Genomic DNA, 6,679 nt, shown 5'->3' with positions numbered 1-6,679 from the left:
TGCTCCAACACCTGGAGCCTAAATAACAAATGGACTGCAACAGAAATCAGGAAGAAAATTTAAAAATGTACTTAGAGGTAAGTGACAACATCTAAAAAACATATCAAAAGGTCTAGGACACTATGAAGGCAGCCTAAAAGTAAAGGTCACTGCATTGAGCTCACTCATTAAAAGAATTAAAGGTCAACAAATAAATGACCTAACTTTACATCTCAAATCACTAGAAAAAGAAAAAAATCAACACCAAAAGTAGTAGAAGACAGGAAGTAATTAAAACCAGAGCTGAAATTAATAAAATTGAAACAAAAGAAACAATTGAATAGATTCAGAAAATAAAAGTTGGTTCTTTGAGAAGATAAATTGATAATTCCTTAGCTATACATTGAAGTGAAAGAGAGAGAAAACCCAAATTGCTAAAATTATGATGTAAAGGGAATATCATGATGGACACTAGTGAAGTACAGAAGAAAATAAAATTGTTTTGAAAATGTATACTTCAATGAAATAGAAAATTATGAAGACCTTGACAAATTTCTAGAGACAAATAAACTACCCAAACTGAGTCAAGAGGACATGCACAATGTAAACAAACCAATAAAAACAATAAAATTGAAGATGCTATCAAAATTCTACCAACCAAGAAAAGCTACATACCAGAAATGAATTTTCAGCTGAGTTCCACAATGCCTTCAAAGAAGAATTAACACCAATACTCCTCAAATTATACCATTACATAGAAGAGAACCCTTCCTAACTCATTCTATGAGTATTGTGCTGATACAGAAAAAAAAAAAAAACAGACAATGACACACAAAAGAGTGAAAACTTCAGATCAATATCCCTGATGAAACAGACACAAAAATTCTTTTAAAAAATTCTGTCAAATCACATACAAAAACACATTAAAATATGGTGCTTCACAATCCAATGGGGTTCCTCCCAGAGATGCAAGGTTAGTTCAACATATGGAAATCAATAAACATAATTAATCACATCAATAGACTTAAAGTTGAGAATCATAATGTCATCTCAAAAGATGGAGAAAATACATTTGACAAAATGCAGATCCACTCATGTTTGAAACACTAGAAGAACAAGGGATAGTAGGAACATAGCTCAACATTGTGAAAGTCTTCTATGTTAAGTTGAAGGATAACAACATTCTAAAAAGAGAAAAAATGAAGCCTTCCCCATAAAATCTGGAAGAGGAAACAAATGCCCTCTTTCACTTCTTTTTAACATAGTCCTTGAAATTCTAGCCAGAGCACTTGGACATATGAAGAAATTAAAGGGATATGAATAGGAAAATTATAATGTAACATATCATTATTTTCCAAAGACACAATTCTACATTTAAAAGACCCAAAAACTCCATCAGAAAATTTCTACACCTTATAAAGAAACTCAGAAAAATAGCAGGGTATGAAACCAATACCAAAAATCAAATGCATTTCTATACATCAGTGATGAATCAACTTGAGGAGAAATTATTAAAACTAGTCCATTCACAATAACTTCAAAAAAATGAGAATCAACCTAATGAAAGAGGGGATAGACCTCTACCATGGAAACTACAGAATCCTACATAAGAAAATGGAGGACATCCTTAGAAGATGGAAAGATCTCCTATGCTCTTGAATAGGCAGAATTAATATTGTCAAAGTGATCATACTACCAAGACTGTTACAGATTTAATGTGATTCCTACTAAAATACCAATGACATTCTTCACAGAACTGAAGAAAGCAATTATGAAATTTATTTGCAAAACAAGAGACCCAGAATAGCCAAAGTGATACATACTAAGAAGAGTAAAGAAGGACGGATCACAATGCAGACCTAGAGAGTAATGGTAACTGCCTCTTGCCACCGACCAGCGGAACAAATGACACGTACACTTCAGAAGTTCATGAAGCAGCTTCCTCTTTATTCAGATAACACCCTCAATATATAAGCAGTCTCTTGCATAAGCAATTGTAATCAGATATGTCCATCCAATCCTATTAAAGGTCAAGAGATCATGAGCTCAAGCATACATGTAAGATATATCTGTCCACACGCTAAGCGGCTGAACTAATTATCATAGAACCAATGGTAAATGCTTCCTGTTTTTCTCAAGGCACATTCAGCATGCCCTTTGGCTCTCTGCCAGTCGCCAACTTAGATGCATGTGGCATAACCCTGGGCACTGGGTCTCACCCGCCATATCTCCCCCTTTCTGTTTATAAAAGAGACAGTGCCTGTCTTAGGTTGTCCATGGCAGAGCAACATCCTTACCCATCATCAAACAATGAGGCTCTAGCCCTCATTTCCTGTCTTAGGTGGGTATGAGCTCCCCATGAATCATACCCATCTTTGACTACCAGTCCAGCATATTTAACCAGTCTTGGGGGGATGAGCTAGCATCAATTGCGACGAGAGCTTGGTGAATAATGGCTGTTTCTCTGCGCCGATGTATATGCATTTTGTATAAACACTATATGCACAGAACAGATACAACACACAATAAACCTCCCATGGACAAAAACCCAAATCATTCTTTACCCCATTGAACAGCAGACCGGAGAAATGTGGCCAATTGTTGTAAAAATAGGAGGATACAGAATAGAAGAGTTGGTAAGGGGTACAGGATAGGGCCACATCTTTACTATCTCCCATAGTTCACGCGAGTATCCTCCATTAACTTGGTGAGAAATCGCCAGCACCATGAGTGGGAGAAGCCTCCTCATCTTCTTCCTGTTTTTGGGTCTCTGTTGAGGCCTTGGCCAATCTCTCCGGCACCCAAATTGGCGATTGTGCATCCTGTGGGAAAAGACAAACAGATCCTCCGATCCAGATTAACACCAGATCTGGGCCTTTCCATTGTCCAGATAGAATGTCCTTCCAGAGCACTGGAGGTAGATGTTTTTTTATTAGGCTCTGAATGATGGTCAGCAGCCGATCGGCCCTCAGAATTGAGATTTATAAAATTTAAGGTGAACAAGGCAACAGATAATTTGTTTTTTGGGGATCTGTATGATGCCCCTATTCCCCCTTTTTGTTTATAAAGCATGTTTTTAAGCATTAAATGGGCTCGCTCAACAATGCTTTGTCCAGTAGAATTATAGGGAATTCCTGTGACATGTTGAATACCAAAGGTGGACCAAAATTGTTTAAAGGCCTGGGACGTATATCCAGGACCATTATCTGTTTTAATTTGTTTGGGAACATCTTTGGTTTTTTCTCCAGTACGAGCAGAGGCCATAATAAACAGTGTGTTATTATTAACAATGTATTTGCTATCAGAGAATAGGTTAAAAGGCTCATGGTGGGTTTTGAATACTTCTATTGCTACTAATAGTTCTGTTTGTTGTGCAGATAGAGTATTAAACAGCAACATTTCTGTAACATTATCTATAGTAATAGCACCCGTTCCATTTTTTGATATAAGTGTAGCTCCTGTAATAGGTTCTTTTTGGGTGATTTAGGGAAAATTATAAGATGTTGACTCCAAAATTGGAGCAGAGAATCTGATGGCAAATGATTGTCAAACACAGCAGAAGTACTAGTAAAGACTATAGCCCATGAATTTGAATTATTAATAAGATATTGTATCTGATCAGTAATATATGGAGTAGTGATTGTTGAGGGATGTGATCCAAAGGTGGAAAGGGATACTTTTAATGCCTTAAGCATTAATTCTGCCACAGATTCAGTAAACAAAGATAAAACCTTGCTAGGGACATAATTCATGTGAACCCATACAATTGGACCCTTTTGCCAAAACACTCCTGTGGGTAACTTACTTGTGGTCATGACAATGAATGATAAAGGGTTAGCTAGGTCAATACGATCAAGATGAACCTTTTCTATGGCTGTTTCAACAAGCTTGAGAGCTGTTCGAGACTTAGGGCTAAAAACCAGCTTAGAAAGGGGGTCAGAATCACCTTTAAGAATATCAAACAGGGGGCCCAAACTTGAGGTGGATAATGAAGGTAAGGTCTAATCCAATTAATGTTGCCCAAATTTTTTGAAAATCATTTAAAGTTCTAAGTTTTTCCACCCAAATGGTAATTTTTATGGGTTTTACCATAGTTACATTTATGAAAGTTGCAACTATGAAAGTTGCATTTATGAAAGTTGCATTTATGAAACTTCCTGGGGGAAGTTTTTGGTGTCTGTCATTTGTACTTTATCAATGGCAATATGTAAGCCCCATCTTTCCAGTGACTTTAGTAAGGAATTATAACATTGATCTAAGACAGGTTTTTCCTCATGAGCTAGGAAAGTATCATCCATATAATGATAGATTAAAAGTTGAGGGTTAATTTGTTAATACACACTGTGGTGGAAATTAGTCTGATTACCTTGCTCTTCATATGGTCCTTGGCCTGTCAGCATGTTTAGATTCCATTGAGGATTGCCCACAATTGCATTATGTCGGGCAGTATCAGAACATAACTCCTGGTTAGCCACCTTCCACATGAGATATTGTCCCCCCAGATAAACATGCCTTTGCTAAATTACTCCAATCAGTCGGAGTAAGATTTTGACTTGCAACATTCTCTAATAAAGAAATGGTAAATGCAGCTTGTACTCCATAGGACATAACTGCCTCTTTTAATTGTTTTACTAATTTTATATCTAATATTTGATGATATCTCTGATTGTTTTGATCTTCAAATACCAGGAATATTGGGAACATTGATCGAGATTCTACATCAGCCCACTGTCTGGGGGCTGTCCCTGTGCAGCAAGTACATGCACCCCTACAACTTGGAAACGAGTGGTGATCTGGATTATACACCAGAGGGTGTGGTGCAGTAGGGGTTAAATGCCACTGAGGGAACTTCTTTTCTAGCTCTGTCTCAGATATCTCCTGTTCTTTAGAGTCACATCCCTGTTCTGAGCCTGAACATCTACTTTCTCTTTTAGAAGCTTGACTTGATTGTTCTTCTTTTACAGTTTCTAATATCTTTTCCCCTTCTCTTAACTGTTCTTGAAATTTTGGTTTTTTGGAAGTCAGACAGAAACGAACTAATGTCCATATTGCAACAACAACAAACAGAAACAAAACAAGAAAAGGTAACAAAAATAACACCTTACACATATTCATTTACTTCAGGGCATCCTTTGCTGTCTCTTGGGACAGCCTTTCGTTACATTCCCTCACTAGGGAAATCTTCCATTACGTTCCCCTCTAGAGGAACCTTCCATTAAAACTTTAAGGCAACCATTTCCTCAAATAGGGAAACCTGCTAGTTGACTGTGCTACTGAAAAATTTTCTTCTTTTTTGTTTGTTTGTTTTTTTGTGGTACTGGGGATCGAACTTAGGGCCTTGTGCTTGTGAGGCAAGCACTCTACCAAATGAGCTATCTCCCCAGCCCAAAAATTTCTTCATTACTTACCTGAGCGCTCACCATTCCCTGTACAGGCCACCACTTGCCACTTGCCGCCAACCAGTGGGACAAATGACAGGTACACTTCAGAAGTTCATGAAGCAGCTTCCTCTTTATTTGGATAACACCCTCAATATATAAGCAGTCTCTTGCATAAGCAATTGTAATCAGATATGTCCATCCAATCCTATTAAAGGTCAAGCGATCACGAGCTCAAGCATACATGTAAGATATATCTGTCCACACGCTAAGCGGCTGAACTAATTATCATACAGCCAATAGTAAATGCTTCCTTTTTTTATGAAGGCACATTCAGCACATCCTTTGGTTCTCTGCCAGTCGCCACCTTAGATGCATGTGGCATAACCCTGGGTCCTGGCTCTTGTCCACCACAGGTAAAAAAAATGGCATGGAATTGACACCAAAAAAGACATGTAGTACAATGGTACAGAACACACAGTGAAAAAACCAAATAAATAGGGTTTTCTCATAATTAAGGCACCAAAATCACATTGAAAAAAAAGATAGCCTATTGAACAAATGGTGCTGGGAAAAAATGGAAATTCATATGTAGCAAAATAAAATCATAACTCTATCTCTAACCCTGCGGACAAATCATCGGAAAGGTGAATAAAGATAGGCACTAAAACAGAGATCCTGCTAATAATAGAAGAAAAGTAGGACCAAATCTCCACTTAGTCATCTTAGAAACTGACCTTCTTAACAAGTCTCCAAAAGCACAAGAAGTAGATTCAAGTAATCATAAAAGGGATGGACTAAAAATAAAAATCTTCTCAGCAAAGAAAACAATCTGTAACATAAAGAGAGTGCCTATGGAATGGAAGAAAATCTATCATATACACCTTAGATAAAGCGATAATCTACAGAATATATAAAGAACTCAAAAACACCAAAAATAACAAGATCAGGGCTGGGGATGTAGCCCAGATGGTAGAGTGCTTGCATTACAAGCACAGTGCCCTGGGTTCAATCCCCAGCACCACAAAAAGCAAAACAAATCAAAAATTTCAATCAATAAGTGGGGCAATGAATTGAACCAACACTTCAGAGAAGAAAAAATACAAATAATCAACTAACATGAAAAATTGCTCATCATCTCTAGCAATTAGAGATATGCAGCTCAAAACCACTTTATGATTTTATCCCACTCCTATTACAATGATAATTTTCTAAAACATAAAACAAACTTTTTGCTGAGGATATATGGAAAAAGGTACACTCATATATTGCTGCTTGGTCTACAAATTGATTTAACCATTCTGGAAATTTTATTGAGATTT

This window comes from Sciurus vulgaris (genome assembly GCF_902686455.1).
Source record: "Sciurus vulgaris genome assembly, contig: HiC_scaffold_630_arrow_ctg1, whole genome shotgun sequence".
NCBI classification, from domain to species: domain Eukaryota; kingdom Metazoa; phylum Chordata; class Mammalia; order Rodentia; family Sciuridae; genus Sciurus; species Sciurus vulgaris.
This window is presented reverse-complemented; position numbering follows the sequence as displayed.